Here is a 19,621-nt window from a genome sequence, read left to right on the forward strand (position 1 = left end):
GCTGTGCGAGCGAGGCCTAAAAACCCAATCTCTGGGGCTGCCTTTTCTCCGTCCAAGGAAGACCGCCTGCTCGGCCGCCTTCAAGCTGAAAGTCACATTGTGCGGGGAAGTGCTACCTGGGAAGTCAGTTTGCAGGGGCCTTTCCCGCTGGCTGCACGTTTACAGCTAGGCTTCACACACTGCCCGGAAACATCAAGGCTCCCTACACACAGCTCTTGCGTCACGTAAGCTCTGCAGGAGAGAGCTCGCGAGACTAGGCCTTTCCTGGCTCGGGAAGTGAGGACCTGTTTGCAGGCCTCTTGTACTGGCGTCTGCAGAGCCCCACACTTGCTATGCGAGGGAGGCATAAAATCACAGTCTCTGGGGCTGCCTTTCCTCCCTCCAAGGACGACAGCCTGCTCTGCCGCCTACAAGCTGACAGTCACATTGGTCTGAGAAGTGCTAGTTGGGAAGTCAGTTTGCAGGGCCAATGGCCGCTGGGTGCACATGTATGCCTAGTGCTCCCACACTGCCGAGAACATCAAGGTTCCCTCCACACAGCTCTTCCGTCATGTTAGCTCCGCAGGAGAGAGCTCACGTAACTAGGCCTTTCTTGGCTCGGGAAGTGAGGACCTGTTTCCAGGCCTCATGTACTGGCGTCTGCAGAGCCCTACACTTGCTGTGCGAGGGAGGCATAAAATCACAGTCTCTGGGGCTGCCTTTCCTCCCTCCAAGGAAGACAGCCTGCTCTGCCGCCTTCAAGCTGATAGTCACATTTTGCTGGGAAGTGCTACCTGGGAAGTCAGTTTGCAGGGGCCATGGCCGCTGGCTGCACGTGTATGCCTAGGGCTCCCACACTGCCCTGAAATTCAAGTTTCCCTCCACACAGTTCTTCCTTCACGTTAGCTCTGCAGGAGAGAGTTCGCGAAACTAGGCCTTTCTTGGCTCGGGAAGTGAGGACCTGTTTGCAGGCCTCTTGAACTGGCGTCTGCAGAGCCCCACACTTGCTGTGCGAGCGAGGCCTAAAAACCCAATCTCTGGGGCTGCCTTTTCTCCGTCCAAGGAAGACCGCCTGCTCGGCCGCCTTCAAGCTGACAGTCACATTGCTCTGAGAAGTGCTAGTAGGGAAGTCAGTTTTCAAGGCCAATGGCCGCTGGGTGCACGTGTATGCCTAGGGCTCACACTGTCCAGAACATCAAGGTTTCCTCCACACAAGTCTTCCTTCACGTTAGCTCTGCAGGAGAAAGATCGCGAAACTAGGCCTTTCTTGGCTCGGGAAGTGAGGACCTGTTTGCAGGCCTCTTGATCTGGCGTCTGCAGAACCCCACACTTGCTATGCGAGCGAGGCCTAAAAACCCAATCTCTGGGGCTGCCTTTTCTCTCTCCAAGGAAGACAGCCTGCTCGGCCTCCTTCAAGCTGACAGTCACACTGGGCTGGGAAGTGCTACCTGGGAAGTCAGTTTGCAGGGGCCATCGCCGCTGGCTGCACGTTTACAGCTAGGCCTCCCACACTGCCCGGGAACATCAAGGCTCCCTCCACACAGCTCTACCGTCACGTTTGCTCTGCAGGAGAGAGCTCGCGAGACTAGGCCTTTCTTGACTCGGAAGCGAGGACCTGCTCGCAGCACTATGGGTCGGGCCTCTCAAGAGCCCCACGTTGCCTGCGCGCGGGAGGCATGAAAGCGCTCTCTCTGAGGCTGCCTTTGCTCCCTCCAAGGAAGAGAGCCTACCCTGCCTCCTTCTGGCTGAAAATCACATCGGTCTTGGAAGTGCTACTTGGGAAGACTGTTTTCAGGGCAATGGCCGCTGGGTGCACGTGTATGCCTAGTGCTCCCACACTGCCGAGAACACCAAGGTTCCCTCCACACAGCTCTTCCGTCACGTTAGCTCTGCAGGAGAGAGCTCACGTAACTAGGCCTTTCTTGGCTCGGATAGTGAGGACCTGTTTGCAGGCCTCTTAATCTGGCGTCTGCAGAACCCCACACTTGCTGTGCGAGGGAGGCATAAAAACACCTTCTGTGGGTCTGCCTTTCCTCCTTCCAAGGAAGACCGCCTGCTTTGCCGCCTTCAAGCTGAAAGTCACATTGTGCTGGGAAGTGCTACCTGGGAAGTCAGTTTGCAGGGGCAATGGGCGCTGGCTGCACGTGTATGCCTAGGGTTCCCACACTTCCCAGAACATCAAGGTTCCCTCCACACAGCTGTTCCCTCAAGTTAGCTCTGCAATAAAGAGCTCATGAAACTAGGCCTTTCTTGGTTCGGGAAGTGAGGACCTGTTTGCAGGCCTCTTGTACGGGCGTCTGCAGAGCCCAAGAATGGCTGTGCGAGGGAGGCATAAAATCACAGTCTCTGGGGCTGCCTTTCCTCCCTCCAAGGAAGCCAGCCTGCTCTGCCGCCTAGAAGCTGACAGTCACATTGGTGTGAGAAGTGCTAGTTGGGAAGTCAGTTTGCAGGGCCAATGGCCGCTGGGTGCACGTGTATGCCTAGGGCTCCCACACTGCCCAGATCATCAAGTTTCCCTCCACACAGTTCTTCCGTCATGTTATCTCTGCAGGAGAGAGATCGCGAAACTAGGCCTTTCTTGGCTCGGGAAGTGAGGACCTGTTTGCAGGCCTCTTGTACTGTCGTCTGGAGAGCCCCACACTTGCTGTGCGAGAGAGGCCTAAAAACCCAGTCTTTGGGGCTGCCTTTCCTCCCTCCAAGGAAGACAGCCTGCTCGGCCGCCTTCAAGCTGACAGTCACATTGTGCTGGGAAGTGCTACCTGGGAAGTCAGTTTGCAGGGGCAATGGGCGCTGGCTGCACGTGTATACCTAGTGATCCCACACTGCCGAGAACACCAAGGTTCCCTCCACACAGCTCTTCCGTCACGTTAGCTCTGCAGGAGAGAGCTCACGTAACTAGGCCTTTCTTGGCTCGGGAAGTGAGGAAATGTTTGCAGGCCTCTTGAACTGGCGTCTGCAGAGCCCCACACTTGCTGTGCGAGCGAGGCCTAAAAACCCAATCTCTGGGGCTGCCTTTTCTCCATCCAAGGAAGACCGCCTGCTCGGCCGCCTTCAAGCTGAAAGTCACATTGTGCATGGAAGTGCTACCTGGGAAGTCAGTTTTCAGGGGCCTTTGCCGCAGGCTGCACGTTTACAGCTAGGCTTCCCACACTGCCCAGAAACATCAAGGCTCCCTACACACAGCTCTTCCGTCACGTAAGCTCTGCAGGGGAGAGCTTGCGAGACTAGCCCTTTCCTGGCTCGGTAAGTAAGGACCTGTTTGCAGGCCTCTTGTACTGTCGTCTGGAGAGCCCCACACTTGCTGTGCGAGAGAGGCCTAAAAACCCAGTCTTTGGGCCTGCCTTTCCTCCCTCCAAGGAAGACAGCCTGCTCGGCCGCCTTCAAGCTGACAGTCACATTGGGCTGGGAAGTGCTACCTGGGAAGTCAGTTTGCAGGGGCCATCGCCGCTGGCTGCAAGTTTACAGCTAGGCTTCCCACACTGCCCGGGAACATCAAGCCTCCCTCCACACAGCTCTTCCGTCACGTTAGCTCTGCAGGAGAGAGCTCGCGAGACTAGGCCTTTCTTGACTCGGAAGCGAGGACCTGCTCGCAGCACTATGGGTCGGGCCTCTCTACAGCCCCACGTTGCCTGCGCGCGGGAGGCATGAAGACGCTCTCTCTGAGGCTGCCTTTACTCCCTCCAAGGAAGAGAGCCTACCCTGCCGCCTTCTGGCTGAAAATCACATCGGGCTTGGAAGTGCTATTTCGGAAGACTGTTTTCAGGGCAATGGCCACTGGTTGCACGTGTATGCCTAGTGCTCCCAGACTGCCGAGAACATCAAGGTTCCCTCCACATAGCTCTTCCCGCACGTTAGCTCTGCAGTAAAGAGCTCACGTAACTAGGCCTTTCTTGGCTCGGGAAGTGAGGACCTGTTTCCAGGCCTCATGTACTGGCGTCTGCAGAGCCCTACACTGGCTGTGCGAGGGAGGCATAAAATCACAGTCTCTGGGGCTGCCTTGCCTCCCTCCAAGGAAGACGGCCTGCTCGGCCGCCTTCTGGCTGAAAGTCACACCGGGCTTGGAAGTGCTAGTTGGGAAGTCAGTTTGCAGGGCCAATGGCCGCTGGGTGCACGTGTATGCCTAGGGCTCCCACACTGCCCAGAACATCAAGTTTCCCTCCACACAGTTCTTCCGTCATGTTAGCTCTGCAGGAGAGAGATCGCGAAACTAGGCCTTTCTTGGCTCGGGAAGAGAGGACCTGTTTGCAGGCCTCTTGTACTGTCGTCTGGAGAGACCCACACTTGCTGTGCGAGAGAGGCCTAAAAAGCCAGTCTTTGGGGCTGCCTTTCCTCCCTCCAAGGAAGACAGCCTGCTGGGACGCCTTCAAGCTGACAGTCACATTGGGCTGGGAAGTGCTAGTTGGGAAGTCAGGTTGCAGGGCCAGGGGCCGCTGGGTGCACGTGTATAACAAGGGCTCCCACACTGCCCAGAACATCAAGTTTCCCTCCACACAGTTCTTCCGTCACGTTAGCTCTGCAGGAGAGAGTTCGCGAAACTAGGCCTTTCTTGCATCGGGAAGTGAGGACCTGTTTGCAGGCCTCTTGAACTGGCGTCTGCAGAGCCCCACACTTGCTGTGCGAGCGAGGCCTAAAAACCCAATCTCTGGGGCTGCATTTCTCCGTCCAAGAAGACCGCCTGCTCGGCCGCCTTCAAGCTGAAAGTCACATTGTGCGGGGAAGTGCTACCTGGGAAGTCAGTTTGCAGGGGCCTTTGCCGCTGGCTGCACGTTTACAGCTCGGCTTCCCACACTGCTCGGAAACATCAAGGCTCCCTCCACACAGCTCTTCCGTCACGTATGCGCTGCAGGAGAGAGGTCGCGAGACTAGACCTTTCCTGGCGCGGGAAGTGAGGACCTGTTTGCAGTCCACTTGTACTGGCGTCTGCAGAGCCCAACACTTGCTGTGCGAGGGAGGCCTAAAAACACCTTCTGTGGGTCTGCCTTTCCTCCTTCCAAGGAAGACCGCCTGCTTTGCCGCCTTCAAGCTGATAGTCACATTTTGCTGGGAAGTGCTACCTGGGAAGTCAGTTTTCAGGGGCCATGGCCGCTGGCTGCACGTGTATTCCTAGGGCTCCCACACTGCCCAGAACATCAAGGTTCCCTCCACACAGCTCTTCCCGCACGTTAGCTCTGCAGTAAAGAGCTCACGAAACTAGGCCTTTCTTGGCTCGGGAAGTGAGGACCTGTTTGCAGTCCTCCTGTACTGGCGTCTGCAGAGCCCAACACTTGCTGTGCGAGAGAGGCCTAAAAACTCAGTCTTTGGGGCTGCCTTGCCTCCCTCCAAGGAAGACAGCCTGCTCGGCCGCCTTCTGGCTGAAAGTCACACCGGGCTTGGAAGTGCTATTTGGAAAGACTGTTTTCAGGGGCAATGGCCGCTGGGTGCACGTGTATGCCTAGGGCTCCCACACTGCCCTGAAATTCAAGTTTCCCTCCACACAGTTCTTCCTTCACGTTAGCTCTGCAGGAGAGAGTTCGCGAAACTAGGCCTTTCTTGGCTCGGGAAGTGAGGACCTGTTTGCAGGCCTCTTGAACTGGCGTCTGCAGAGCCCCACACTTGCTGTGCGAGCGAGGCCTAAAAACCCAATCTCTGGGGCTGCCTTTTCTCCGTCCAAGGAAGACCGCCTGCTCGGCCGCCTTCAAGCTGAAAGTCACATTGTGCGGGGAAGTGCTACCTGGGAAGTCAGTTTGCAGGGGCCTTTCCCGCTGGCTGCACGTTTACAGCTAGGCTTCATACACTGCCCGGAAACATCAAGGCTCCCTACACACAGCTCTTGCGTCACGTAAGCTCTGCAGGAGAGAGCTCGCGAGACTAGGCCTTTCCTGGCTCGGGAAGTGAGGACCTGTTTGCAGGCCTCTTGTACTGGCGTCTGCAGAGCCCCACACTTGCTATGCGAGGGAGGCATAAAATCACAGTCTCTGGGGCTGCCTTTCCTCCCTCCAAGGACGACAGCCTGCTCTGCCGCCTACAAGCTGACAGTCACATTGGTCTGAGAAGTGCTAGTTGGGAAGTCAGTTTGCAGGGCCAATGGCCGCTGGGTGCACATGTATGCCTAGTGCTCCCACACTGCCGAGAACATCAAGGTTCCCTCCACACAGCTCTTCCGTCATGTTAGCTCCGCAGGAGAGAGCTCACGTAACTAGGCCTTTCTTGGCTCGGGAAGTGAGGACCTGTTTCCAGGCCTCATGTACTGGCGTCTGCAGAGCCCTACACTGGCTGTGCGAGGGAGGCATAAAATCACAGTCTCTGGGGCTGCCTTGCCTCCCTCCAAGGAAGACGGCCTGCTGGGACGCCTTCAAGCTGACAGTCACACCGGGCTTGGAAGTGCTAGTTGGGAAGTCAGGTTGCAGGGCCAGGGGCCGCTGGGTGCACGTGTATAACAAGGGCTCCCACACTGCCCAGAACATCAAGTTTCCCTCCACACAGTTCTTCCGTCACGTTAGCTCTGCAGGAGAGAGTTCGCGAAACTAGGCCTTTCTTGCCTCGGGAAGTGAGGACCTGTTTGCAGGCCTCTTGAACTGGCGTCTGCAGAGCCCCACACTTGCTGTGCGAGCGAGGCCTAAAAACCCAATCTCTGGGGCTGCATTTCTCCGTCCAAGAAGACCGGCTGCTTGGCCGCCTTCAAGCTGAAAGTCACATTGTGCGGGGAAGTGCTACCTGGGAAGTCAGTTTGCAGGGGCCTTTGCCGCTGGCTGCACATTTACAGCTAGGCTTCCCACACTGCCCAGAAACATCAAGGCTCCCTACACACAGCTCTTCCGTCACGTAAGCTCTGCAGGGGAGAGCTCGCGAGACTAGCCCTTTCCTGGCTCGGTAAGTAAGGACCTGTTTGCAGGCCTCTTGTACTGGCGTCTGCAGAGCCCCACACTTACTGTGCGAGGGAGGCATAAAAACACAGTCTCTGGGGCTGCCTTTCCTCCCTCCCAGGAAGACAGCCTGCTCGGCCGCCTTCAAGCTGATAGTCACATTTTGCTGGGAAGTGCTACCTGGGAAGTCAGTTTGCAGGGGCCATGGCCGCTGTGTGCACGGTTATGTCTAGGGCTCCCACACTGCCCAGAACATCAAGGTTCCCTCCACACAGCTCTTCCGTCACGTTTGCTCTGCAGGAGAGAGCTCACGTAACTAGGCCTTTCTTGGCTCGGATAGTGAGGACCTGTTTGCAGGCCTCTTGATCTGGCATCTGCAGAACCCCACACTTGCTGTGCGAGGGAGGCATAAAAACACCTTCTGTGGGTCTGCCTTTCCTCCTTCCAAGGAAGACCGCCTGCTTTGCCGCCTTCAAGCTGAAAGTCACATTGTGCTGGGAAGTGCTACCTGGGAAGTCAGTTTGCAGGGGCAATGGGCGCTGGCTGCAGGTGTATGCCTAGGGTTCCCACACTTCCCAGAACATCAAGGTTCCCTCCACACAGCTGTTCCCTCAAGTTAGCTCTGCAATAAAGAGCTCATGAAACTAGGCCTTTCTTCGTTCGGGAAGTGAGGACCTGTTTGCAGGCCTCTCGTACGGGCGTCTGCAGAGCCCAAGAATGGCTGTGCGAGGGAGGCATAAAATCACAGTCTCTGGCGCTGCCTTTCCTCCCTCCAAGGAAGCCAGCCTGCTCTGCCGCCTACAAGCTGACAGTCACATTGGTGTGAGAAGTGCTAGTTGGGAAGTCAGTTTGCAGGGCCAATGGCCGCTGGGTGCACGTGTATGCCTAGGGCTCCCACACTGCCCAGAACATCAAGTTTCCCTCCACACAGTTCTTCCGTCATGTTAGCTCTGCAGGAGAGAGATCGCGAAACTAGGCCTTTCTTGGCTCGGGAAGAGAGGACCTGTTTGCAGGCCTCTTGTACTGTCGTCTGGAGAGCCCCACACTTGCTGTGCGAGAGAGGCCTAAAAACCCAGTCTTTGGGGCTGCCTTTCCTCCCTCCAAGGAAGACAGCCTGCTCGGCCGCCTTCAAGCTGACAGTCACATTGGGCTGGGAAGTGCTACCTGGGAAGTCAGTTTGCAGGGGCCATCGCCGCTGGCTGCAAGTTTACAGCTAGGCTTCCGACGCTGCCCTGGAACATCAAGGCTCCCTCCACACAGCTCTTCCGTCACGTTAGCTCTGCAGGAGAGAGCTCGCGAGACTAGGCCTTTCTTGACTCGGAAGCGAGGACCTGCTCGCAGCACTATGGGTCGGGCCTCGCAACAGCCCCACGTTGCCTGCGCCCGGGAGGCATGAAGACGTTCTCTCTGAGGCTGCCTTTACTCCCTCCAAGGAAGAGAGCCTACCCTGCCGCCTTCTGGCTGAAAATCACATCGGGCTTGGAAGTGCTATTTGGGAAGACTGTTTTCAGGGCAATGGCCACTGGTTGCACGTGTATGCCTAGTGCTCCCACACTGCCGAGAACATCAAGGTTCCCTCCACACAGCTCTTCCTTCACGTTAGCTCTGCAGGAGAGAGCTCACGTAACTAGGCCTTTCCTGGCTCGGGAAATGAGGACCTGTTTGCAGGCCTCTTGTACTGGCGTCTGCAGAGCCCCACACTTGCTGTGCGAGGGAGGCATAAAATCACAGTCTCTGGGGCTGCCTTTCCTCCCTCCAAGGAAGACAGCCTGCACTGCCGCCTACAAGCTGACAGTCACATTGGTCTGAGAAGTGCTAGTTGGGAAGTCAGGTTGCAGGGCCAGGGGCCGCTGGGTGCACGTGTATAACAAGGGCTCCCACACTGCCCAGAACATCAAGGTTCCCTCCACACAGCTCTTCCCGCACGTTAGCTCTGCAGTAAAGAGCTCACGAAACTAGGCCTTTCTTGGCTCGGGAAGTGAGGACCTGTTTGCAGTCCTCCTGTACTGGCGTCTGCAGAGCCCAACACTTGCTGTGCGAGAGAGGCCTAAAAACTCAGTCTTTGGGGCTGCCTTGCCTCCCTCCAAGGAAGACAGCCTGCTCGGCCGCCTTCTGGCTGAAAGTCACACCGGGCTTGGAAGTGCTATTTGGGAAGACTGTTTTCAGGGGCAATGGCCGCTGGGTGCACGTGTATGCCTAGTGCTCCCACACTGCCGAGAACATCAAGGTTCCCTCCACACAGCTCTTCCGTCACGTTAGCTCCGCAGGAGAGAGCTCACGTAACTAGGCCTTTCTTGGCTCGGGAAGTGAGGACCTGTTTCCAGGCCTCATGTACTGGCGTCTGCAGAGCCCTACACTTGCTGTGCGAGGGAGGCATAAAATCACAGTCTCTGGGGCTGCCTTTCCTCCCTCCAAGGACGACAGCCTGCTCTGCCGCCTACAAGCTGACAGTCACATTGGTCTGAGAAGTGCTAGTTGGGAAGTCAGTTTGCAGGCCAATGGCCGCTGGGTGCATGTGTATGCCTAGGGCTCCCACACTGCCCTGAAAATCAAGTTTCCCTCCACACAGTTCTTCCTTCACGTTAGCTCTGCAGGAGTGAGCTCGTGAGACTAGGCCTTTCTTGACTCGGAAGCGAGGACCTGCTCGCAGCACTATGGGTCGGGCCTCTCAAGAGCCCCACGTTGCCTGCGCCCGGGAGGCATGAAGACGCTCTCTCTGAGGCTGCCTTTACTCCCTCCAAGGAAGAGAGCCTACCCTGCCGCCTTCTGGCTGAAAATCACATCGGGCTTGGAAGTGCTATTTGGGAAGACTGTTTTCAGGGCAATGGCCGCTGGGTGCACGTGTATGCCTAGTGCTCCCACACTGCCGAGTACATCAAGGTTCCCTCCACACAGCTCTTCCGTCACGTTAGCTCTGCAGGAGAGAGCTCACGTAACTAGGCCTTTCTTGGCTCGGGAAGTGAGGACCTGTTTGCAGGCCTCTTGTACTGGCGTCTGCAGAGCCCCACACTTGCTGTGCAAGAGAGGCCTAAAAACCCAGTCTTTGGGGCTGCCTTTCCTCCCTCCAAGGAAGACAGCCTGCTCGGCCGCCTTCAAGCTGAAAGTCACATTGTGCGGGGAAGTGCTACCTGGGAAGTCAGTTTGCAGGGGCCATGGCCGCTGGCTGCACGTGTATGCCTAGGGCTCCCACACTGCCCTGAAATTCAAGTTTCCCTCCACACAGTTCTTCCTTCACGTTAGCTCTGCAGGTGAGAGTTCGCGAAACTAGGCCTTTCTTGGCTCGGGAAGTGAGGACCTGTTTGCAGGCCTCTTGAACTGGCGTCTGCAGAGCCCCACACTTGCTGTGCGTGCGAGGCCTAAAAACCCAATCTCTGGGGCTGCCTTTTCTCCCTCCAAGGAAGACAGCCTGCTTGGCCGCCTTCAAGCTGACAGTCACATTGCTCTGAGAAGTGCTAGTAGGGAAGTCAGTTTTCAAGGCCAATGGCCGCTGGGTGCACGTGTATGCCTAGGGCTCACACTGCCCAGAACATCAAGGTTTCCTCCACACAACTCTTCCTTCACGTTAGCTCTGCAGGAGAAAGATCGCGAAACTAGGCCTTTCTTGGCTCGGGAAGTGAGGACCTGTTTGCAGGCCTCTTGATCTGGCGTCTGCAGAACCCCACACTTGCTATGCGAGCGAGGCCTAAAAACCCAATCTCTGGGGCTGCCTTTTCTCTCTCCAAGGAAGACAGCCTGCTCGGCCGCCTTCAAGCTGACAGTCACACTGGGCTGGGAAGTGCTACCTGGGAAGTCAGTTTGCAGGGGCCATCGCCGCTGGCTGCACGTTTACAGCTAGGCCTCCCACACTGCCCGGGAACATCAAGGCTCCCTCCACACAGCTCTTCCGTCACGTTTGCTCTGCAGGAGAGAGCTCGCGAGACTAGACCTTTCTTGACTCGGAAGCGAGGACCTGCTCGCAGCAATATGGGTCGGGCCTCTCATGAGCCCCACGTTGCCTGCCCGCGGGAGGCATGAAAACGCACTCTCTGAGGCTGCCTTTACTCCCTCCAAGGAAGAGAGCCTACCCTGCCTCCTTCTGGCTGAAAATCACATCGGGCTTGGAAGTGCTACTTGGGAAGACTGTTTTCAGGGCAATGGCCGCTGGGTGCACGTGTATGCCTAGTGCTCCCACACTGCCGAGAACACCAAGGTTCCCTCCACACAGCTCTTCCGTCACGTTTGCTCTGCAGGAGAGAGCTCACGTAACTAGGCCTTTCTTGGCTCGGATAGTGAGGACCTGTTTGCAGGCCTCTTGATCTGGCATCTGCAGAACCCCACACTTGCTGTGCGAGGGAGGCATAAAAACACCTTCTGTGGGTCTGCCTTTCCTCCTTCCAAGGAAGACCGCCTGCTTTGCCGCCTTCAAGCTGTAAGTCACATTGTGCTGGGAAGAGTTACCTGGGAAGTCAGTTTGCAGGGGCAATGGGCGCTGGCTGCAGGTGTATGCCTAGGGTTCCCACACTTCCCAGAACATCAAGGTTCCCTCCACACAGCTGTTCCCTCAAGTTAGCTCTGCAATAAAGAGCTCATGAAACTAGGCCTTTCTTGGTTCGGGAAGTGAGGACCTGTTTGCAGGCCTCTTGTACTGGCGTCTGCAGAGCCCCACACTTGCTGTGCAAGAGAGGCCTAAAAACCCAGTCTTTGGGGCTGCCTTTCCTCCCTCCAAGGAAGACAGCCTGCTCGGCCGCCTTCAAGCTGAAAGTCACATTGTGCGGGGAAGTGCTACCTGGGAAGTCAGTTTGCAGGGGCCTTTCCCGTTGGCTGCACGTTTACAGCTAGGCTTCACACACTGCCCGGAAACATCAAGGCTCCCTACACACAGCTCTTGCGTCACGTAAGCTCTGCAGGAGAGAGCTCGCGAGACTAGGCCTTTCCTGGCTCGGGAAGTGAGGACCTGTTTGCAGGCCTCTTGTACTGGCGTCTGCAGAGCTCTACACTTGCTGTGCGAGGGAGGCCTAAAAACACAGTCTCTGGGGCTGCCTTTTCTCCCTCCAAGGAAGACAGCCTGCTCGGCCGCCTTCAAGCTGACAGTCACATTGCTCTGAGAAGTGCTAGTTGGGAAGTCAGTTTGCAGGGCCAATGGCCGCTGGGTGCACGTGTATACCTAGGGCTCCCACACTGTCCAGAACATCAAGTTTCCCTCCACACAGTTCTTCCTTCACGTTAGCTCTGCAGGAGAGAGTTCACGAAACTAGGCCTTTTTTGGCTCGGGAAGTGAGGACCTGTTTGCAGGCCTCTTGAACTGGCGTCTGCAGAGCCCCACACTTGCTGTGCGAGCGAGGCCTAAAAACCCAATCTCTGGGGCTGCCTTTTCTCCGTCCAAGAAGACCGCCTGCTCGGCCGCCTTCAAGCTGAAAGTCACATTGTGCGGGGAAGTGCTACCTGGGAAGTCAGTTTGCAGGGGCCTTTGCCGCTGGCTGCACGTTTACAGCTCGGCTTCACACTGCTCGGAAACATCAAGGCTCCCTCCACACAGCTCTTCCGTCACGTATGCTCTGCAGGAGAGAGCTCGCGAGACTAGACCTTTCCTGGCGCGGGAAGTGAGGACCTGTTTGCAGTCCTCTTGTACTGGCGTCTGCAGAGGCCAACACTTGCTGTGCGAGGGAGGCCTAACAACACCTTCTGTGGGTCTGCCTTTCCTCCTTCCAAGGAAGACCGCCTGCTTTGCCGCCTTCAAGCTGATAGTCACATTTTGCTGGGAAGTGCTACCTGGGAAGTCAGTTTGCAGGGGCCATGGCCGCTGGCTGCACGTGTATTCCTAGGGCTCCCACACTGCCCAGAAAATCAAGGTTCCCTCCACACAGCTCTTCCCGCACGTTAGCTCTGCAGTAAAGAGCTCACGAAACTAGGCCTTTCTTGGCTCGGGAAGTGAGGACCTGTTTGCAGTCCTCCTGTACTGGCGTCTGCAGAGCCCAACACTTGCTGTGCGAGAGAGGCCTATAAACTCAGTCTTTGGGGCTGCCTTCCCTCCCTCCAAGGAAGACAGCCTGCTCGGCCGCCTTCTGGCTGAAAGTCACACCGGGCTTGGAAGTGCTATTTGGAAAGACTGTTTTCAGGGGCAATGGCCGCTGGGTGCACGTGTATGCCTAGGGCTCCCACACTGCCCTGAAATTCAAGTTTCCCTCCACACAGTTCTTCCTTCACGTTAGCTCTGCAGGAGAGAGTTCGCGAAACTAGGCCTTTCTTGGCTCGGGAAGTGAGGACCTGTTTGCAGGCCTCTTGAACTGGCGTCTTTAGAGCCCCACACTTGCTGTGCGAGCGAGGCCTAAAAACCCAATCTCTGGGGCTGCCTTTTCTCCGTCCAAGGAAGACCGCCTGCTCGGCCGCCTTCAAGCTGACAGTCACATTGCTCTGAGAAGTGCTAGTAGGGAAGTCAGTTTTCAAGGCCAATGGCCGCTGGGTGCACGTGTATGCCTAGGGCTCACACTGCCCAGAACATCAAGGTTTCCTCCACACAACTCTTCCTTCACGTTAGCTCTGCAGGAGAAAGATCGCGAAACTAGGCCTTTCTTGGCTCGGGAAGTGAGGACCTGTTTGCAGGCCTCTTGATCTGGCGTCTGCAGAACCCCACACTTGCTATGCGAGCGAGGCCTAAAAACCCAATCTCTGGGGCTGCCTTTTCTCTCTCCAAGGAAGACAGCCTGCTCGGCCTCCTTCAAGCTGACAGTCACACTGGGCTGGGAAGTGCTACCTGGGAAGTCAGTATGCAGGGGCCATCGCCGCTGGCTGCACGTTTACAGCTAGGCCTCCCACACTGCCCGGGAACATCAAGGCTCCCTCCACACAGCTCTACCGTCACGTTTGCTCTGCAGGAGAGAGCTCGCGAGACTAGGCCTTTCTTGACTCGGAAGCGAGGACCTGCTCGCAGCACTATGGGTCGGGCCTCTCAAGAGCCCCACGTTGCCTGCGCGCGGGAGGCATGAAAGCGCTCTCTCTGAGGCTGCCTTTGCTCCCTCCAAGGAAGAGAGCCTACCCTGCCTCCTTCTGGCTGAAAATCACATCGGTCTTGGAAGTGCTACTTGGGAAGACTGTTTTCAGGGCAATGGCCGCTGGGTGCACGTGTATGCCTAGTGCTCCCACACTGCCGAGAACACCAAGGTTCCCTCCACACAGCTCTTCCGTCACGTTAGCTCTGCAGGAGAGAGCTCACGTAACTAGGCCTTTCTTGGCTCGGATAGTGAGGACCTGTTTGCAGGCCTCTTAATCTGGCGTCTGCAGAACCCCACACTTGCTGTGCGAGGGAGGCATAAAAACACCTTCTGTGGGTCTGCCTTTCCTCCTTCCAAGGAAGACCGCCTGCTTTGCCGCCTTCAAGCTGAAAGTCACATTGTGCTGGGAAGTGCTACCTGGGAAGTCAGTTTGCAGGGGCAATGGGCGCTGGCTGCACGTGTATGCCTAGGGTTCCCACACTTCCCAGAACATCAAGGTTCCCTCCACACAGCTGTTCCCTCAAGTTAGCTCTGCAATAAAGAGCTCATGAAACTAGGCCTTTCTTGGTTCGGGAAGTGAGGACCTGTTTGCAGGCCTCTTGTACGGGCGTCTGCAGAGCCCAAGAATGGCTGTGCGAGGGAGGCATAAAATCACAGTCTCTGGGGCTGCCTTTCCTCCCTCCAAGGAAGCCAGCCTGCTCTGCCGCCTAGAAGCTGACAGTCACATTGGTGTGAGAAGTGCTAGTTGGGAAGTCAGTTTGCAGGGCCAATGGCCGCTGGGTGCACGTGTATGCCTAGGGCTCCCACACTGCCCAGATCATCAAGTTTCCCTCCACACAGTTCTTCCGTCATGTTATCTCTGCAGGAGAGAGATCGCGAAACTAGGCCTTTCTTGGCTCGGGAAGTGAGGACCTGTTTGCAGGCCTCTTGTACTGTCGTCTGGAGAGCCCCACACTTGCTGTGCGAGAGAGGCCTAAAAACCCAGTCTTTGGGGCTGCCTTTCCTCCCTCCAAGGAAGACAGCCTGCTCGGCCGCCTTCAAGCTGACAGTCACATTGTGCTGGGAAGTGCTACCTGGGAAGTCAGTTTGCAGGGGCAATGGGCGCTGGCTGCACGTGTATACCTAGTGATCCCACACTGCCGAGAACACCAAGGTTCCCTCCACACAGCTCTTCCGTCACGTTAGCTCTGCAGGAGAGAGCTCACGTAACTAGGCCTTTCTTGGCTCGGGAAGTGAGGAAATGTTTGCAGGCCTCTTGAACTGGCGTCTGCAGAGCCCCACACTTGCTGTGCGAGCGAGGCCTAAAAACCCAATCTCTGGGGCTGCCTTTTCTCCATCCAAGGAAGACCGCCTGCTCGGCCGCCTTCAAGCTGAAAGTCACATTGTGCATGGAAGTGCTACCTGGGAAGTCAGTTTTCAGGGGCCTTTGCCGCAGGCTGCACGTTTACAGCTAGGCTTCCCACACTGCCCAGAAACATCAAGGCTCCCTACACACAGCTCTTCCGTCACGTAAGCTCTGCAGGGGAGAGCTTGCGAGACTAGCCCTTTCCTGGCTCGGTAAGTAAGGACCTGTTTGCAGGCCTCTTGTACTGTCGTCTGGAGAGCCCCACACTTGCTGTGCGAGAGAGGCCTAAAAACCCAGTCTTTGGGGCTGCCTTTCCTCCCTCCAAGGAAGACAGCCTGCTCGGCCGCCTTCAAGCTGACAGTCACATTGGGCTGGGAAGTGCTACCTGGGAAGTCAGTTTGCAGGGGCCATCGCCGCTGGCTGCAAGTTTACAGCTAGGCTTCCCACACTGCCCGGGAACATCAAGCCTCCCTCCACACAGCTCTTCCGTCACGTTAGCTCTGCAGGAGAGAGCTCGCGAGACTAGGCCTTTCTTGACTCGGAAGCGAGGACCTGCTCGCAGCACTATGGGTCGGGCCTCTCAACAGCCCCACGTTGCCTGCGCGCGGGAGGCATGAAGACGCTCTCTCTGAGGCTGCCTTTACTCCCTCCAAGGAAGAGAGCCTACCCTGCCGCCTTCTGGCTGAAAATCACATCGGGCTTGGAAGTGCTATTTGGGAAGACTGTTTTCAGGGCAATGGCCACTGGTTGCACGTGTATGCCTAGTGCTCCCAGACTGCCGAGAACATCAAGGTTCCCTCCACACAGCTCTTCCCGCACGTTAGCTCTGCAGTAAAGAGCTCACGAAACTAGGCCTTTCTTGGCTCGGGAAGTGAGGACCTGTTTGCAGTCCTCCTGTACTGGCGTCTGCAGAGCCCTACACTGGCTGTGCGAGGGAGGCATAAAATCACAGTCTCTGGGGCTGCCTTGCCTCCCTCCAAGGAAGACGGCCTGCTCGGCCGCCTTCTGGCTGAAAGTCACACCGCGCTTGGAAGTGCTAGTTGGGACGTCAGTTTGCAGGGCCAATGGCCGCTGGGTGCACGTGTATGCCTAGGGCTCCCACACTGCCCAGAACATCAAGTTTCCCTCCACACAGTTCTTCCGTCATGTTAGCTCTGCAGGAGAGAGATCGCGAAACTAGGCTTTTCTTGGCTCGGGAAGAGAGGACCTGTTTGCAGGCCTCTTGTACTGTCGTCTGGAGAGACCCACACTTGCTGTGCGAGAGAGGCCTAAAAAGCCAGTCTTTGGGGCTGCCTTTCCTCCCTCCAAGGAAGACAGCCTGCTGGGACGCCTTCAAGCTGACAGTCACATTGGGCTGGGAAGTGCTAGTTGGGAAGTCAGGTTGCAGGGCCAGGGGCCGCTGGGTGCACGTGTATAACAAGGGCTCCCACACTGCCCAGAACATCAAGTTTCCCTCCACACAGTTCTTCCGTCACGTTAGCTCTGCAGGAGAGAGTTCGCGAAACTAGGCCTTTCTTGCCTCGGGAAGTGAGGACCTGTTTGCAGGCCTCTTGAACTGGCGTCTGCAGAGCCCCACACTTGCTGTGCGAGCAAGGCCTAAAAACCCAATCTCTGGGGCTGCATTTCTCCGTCCAAGAAGACCGCCTGCTCGGCCGCCTTCAAGCTGAAAGTCACATTGTGCGGGGAAGTGCTACCTGGGAAGTCAGTTTGCAGGGGCCTTTGCCGCTGGCTGCACGTTTACAGCTCGGCTTCCCACACTGCTCGGAAACATCAAGGCTCCCTCCACACAGCTCTTCCGTCACGTATGCGCTGCAGGAGAGAGGTCGCGAGACTAGACCTTTCCTGGCGCGGGAAGTGAGGACCTGTTTGCAGTCCACTTGTACTGGCGTCTGCAGAGCCCAACACTTGCTGTGCGAGGGAGGCCTAAAAACACCTTCTGTGGGTCTGCCTTTCCTCCTTCCAAGGAAGACCGCCTGCTTTGCCGCCTTCAAGCTGATAGTCACATTTTGCTGGGAAGTGCTACCTGGGAAGTCAGTTTTCAGGGGCCATGGCCGCTGGCTGCACGTGTATTCCTAGGGCTCCCACACTGCCCAGAACATCAAGGTTCCCTCCACACAGCTCTTCCCGCACGTTAGCTCTGCAGTAAAGAGCTCACGAAACTAGGCCTTTCTTGGCTCGGGAAGTGAGGACCTGTTTGCAGTCCTCCTGTACTGGCGTCTGCAGAGCCCAACACTTGCTGTGCGAGAGAGGCCTAAAAACTCAGTCTTTGGGGCTGCCTTGCCTCCCTCCAAGGAAGACAGCCTGCTCGGCCGCCTTCTGGCTGAAAGTCACACCGGGCTTGGAAGTGCTATTTGGAAAGACTGTTTTCAGGGGCAATGGCCGCTGGGTGCACGTGTATGCCTAGGGCTCCCACACTGCCCTGAAATTCAAGTTTCCCTCCACACAGTTCTTCCTTCACGTTAGCTCTGCAGGAGAGAGTTCGCGAAACTAGGCCTTTCTTGGCTCGGGAAGTGAGGACCTGTTTGCAGGCCTCTTGAACTGGCGTCTGCAGAGCCCCACACTTGCTGTGCGAGCGAGGCCTAAAAACCCAATCTCTGGGGCTGCCTTTTCTCCGTCCAAGGAAGACCGCCTGCTCGGCCGCCTTCAAGCTGAAAGTCACATTGTGCGGGGAAGTGCTACCTGGGAAGTCAGTTTGCAGGGGCCTTTCCCGCTGGCTGCACGTTTACAGCTAGGCTTCACACACTGCCCGGAAACATCAAGGCTCCCTACACACAGCTCTTGCGTCACGTAAGCTCTGCAGGAGAGAGCTCGCGAGACTAGGCCTTTCCTGGCTCGGGAAGTGAGGACCTGTTTGCAGGCCTCTTGTACTGGCGTCTGCAGAGCCCCACACTTGCTATGCGAGGGAGGCATAAAATCACAGTCTCTGGGGCTGCCTTTCCTCCCTCCAAGGACGACAGCCTGCTCTGCCGCCTACAAGCTGACAGTCACATTGGTCTGAGAAGTGCTAGTTGGGAAGTCAGTTTGCAGGGCCAATGGCCGCTGGGTGCACATGTATGCCTAGTGCTCCCACACTGCCGAGAACATCAAGGTTCCCTCCACAAAGCTCTTCCGTCATGTTAGCTCCGCAGGAGAGAGCTCACGTAACTAGGCCTTTCTTGGCTCGGGAAGTGAGGACCTGTTTCCAGGCCTCATGTACTGGCGTCTGCAGAGCCCTACACTTGCTGTGCGAGGGAGGCATAAAATCACAGTCTCTGGGGCTGCCTTTCCTCCCTCCAAGGAAGACAGCCTGCTCTGCCGCCTTCAAGCTGATAGTCACATTTTGCTGGGAAGTGCTACCTGGGAAGTCAGTTTGCAGGGGCCATGGCCGCTGGCTGCACGTGTATGCCTAGGGCTCCCACACTGCCCTGAAATTCAAGTTTCCCTCCACACAGTTCTTCCTTCACGTTAGCTCTGCAGGAGAGAGTTCGCGAAACTAGGCCTTTCTTGGCTCGGGAAGTGAGGACCTGTTTGCAGGCCTCTTGAACTGGCGTCTGCAGAGCCCCACACTTGCTGTGCGAGCGAGGCCTAAAAACCCAATCTCTGGGGCTGCCTTTTCTCCCTCCAAGGAAGACAGCCTGCTCGGCCGCCTTCAAGCTGACAGTCACATTGCTCTGAGAAGTGCTAGTAGGGAAGTAAGTTTTCAAGGCCAATGGCTGCTGGGTGCACGTGTATGCCTAGGGCTCACACTGCCCAGAACATCAAGGTTTCCTCCACACAACTCTTCCTTCACGTTAGCTCTGCAGGAGAAAGATCGCGAAACTAGGCCTTTCTTGGCTCAGGAAGTGAGGACCTGTTTGCAGGCCTCTTGATCTGGCGTCTGCAGAACCCCACACTTGCTATGCGAGCGAGGCCTAAAAACCCAATCTCTGGGGCTGCCTTTTCTCTCTCCAAGGAAGACAGCCTGCTCGGCCGCCTTCAAGCTGATAGTCACACTGGGCTGGGAAGTGCTACCTGGGAAGTCAGTTTGCAGGGGCAATGGGCGCTGGCTGCACGTGTATGCCTAGTGCTCCCACACTGCCGAGAACATCAAGCCTCCCTCCACACAGCTCTTCCGTCACGTTAGCTCTGCAGGAGAGAGCTCACGTAACTAGGCCTTTCTTGGCTCGGGAAGTGAGGAAATGTTTGCAGGCCTCTTGAACTGGCGTCTGCAGAGCCCCACACTTGCTGTGCGAGCGAGGCCTAAAAACCCAATCTCTGGGGCTGCCTTTTCTCCATCCAAGGAAGACCGCCTGCTCGGCCGCCTTCAAGCTGAAAGTCACATTGTGCATGGAAGTGCTACCTGGGAAGTCAGTTTTCAGGGGCCTTTGCCGCAGGCTGCACGTTTACAGCTAGGCTTCCCACACTGCCCAGAAACATCAAGGCTCCCTACACACAGCTCTTCCGTCACGTAAGCTCTGCAGGGGAGAGCTTGCGAGACTAGCCCTTTCCTGGCTCGGTAAGTAAGGACC

The sequence above is a fragment of the Giraffa tippelskirchi genome, chromosome 12 (assembly GCF_054371585.1).
Source record: "Giraffa tippelskirchi isolate mGirTip1 chromosome 12, T2T-mGirTip1v1.2.pri, whole genome shotgun sequence".
Classification (NCBI taxonomy): Eukaryota; Metazoa; Chordata; class Mammalia; order Artiodactyla; family Giraffidae; genus Giraffa; species Giraffa tippelskirchi.